Source organism: Trachymyrmex cornetzi, unplaced genomic scaffold, assembly GCF_001594075.2.
Source record: "Trachymyrmex cornetzi isolate Tcor2-1 unplaced genomic scaffold, Tcor1.1 scaffold812, whole genome shotgun sequence".
Classification (NCBI taxonomy): domain Eukaryota; kingdom Metazoa; phylum Arthropoda; class Insecta; order Hymenoptera; family Formicidae; genus Trachymyrmex; species Trachymyrmex cornetzi.
Window position 1 is genome coordinate 31384 of NW_017300150.1, and position 248 is coordinate 31631.

A 248-nucleotide genomic window follows, 5' to 3' on the forward strand; every position below is an offset into this window, starting at 1 on the left:
AAACCACGGCGACGTGGAGATCACCTCCTAGCAAAAACTCCAACGAGCGCCTTCTCGGCGTCGAGGTCTTTTCGCATTCTTTGTCTTTCCGATCTACCGCTAATCAATACGTTCTTTCTGGGCACAGATGCCAAAAGGAAAACGTACACGCGGTAAGCGAGGAGGGTGGCGGATCCACCTGAAGCAGCTACAACGGGAGCTGCTCAAGGAGGGCATATTCGATCCTTCCCAGCACTGGGAAACCAACG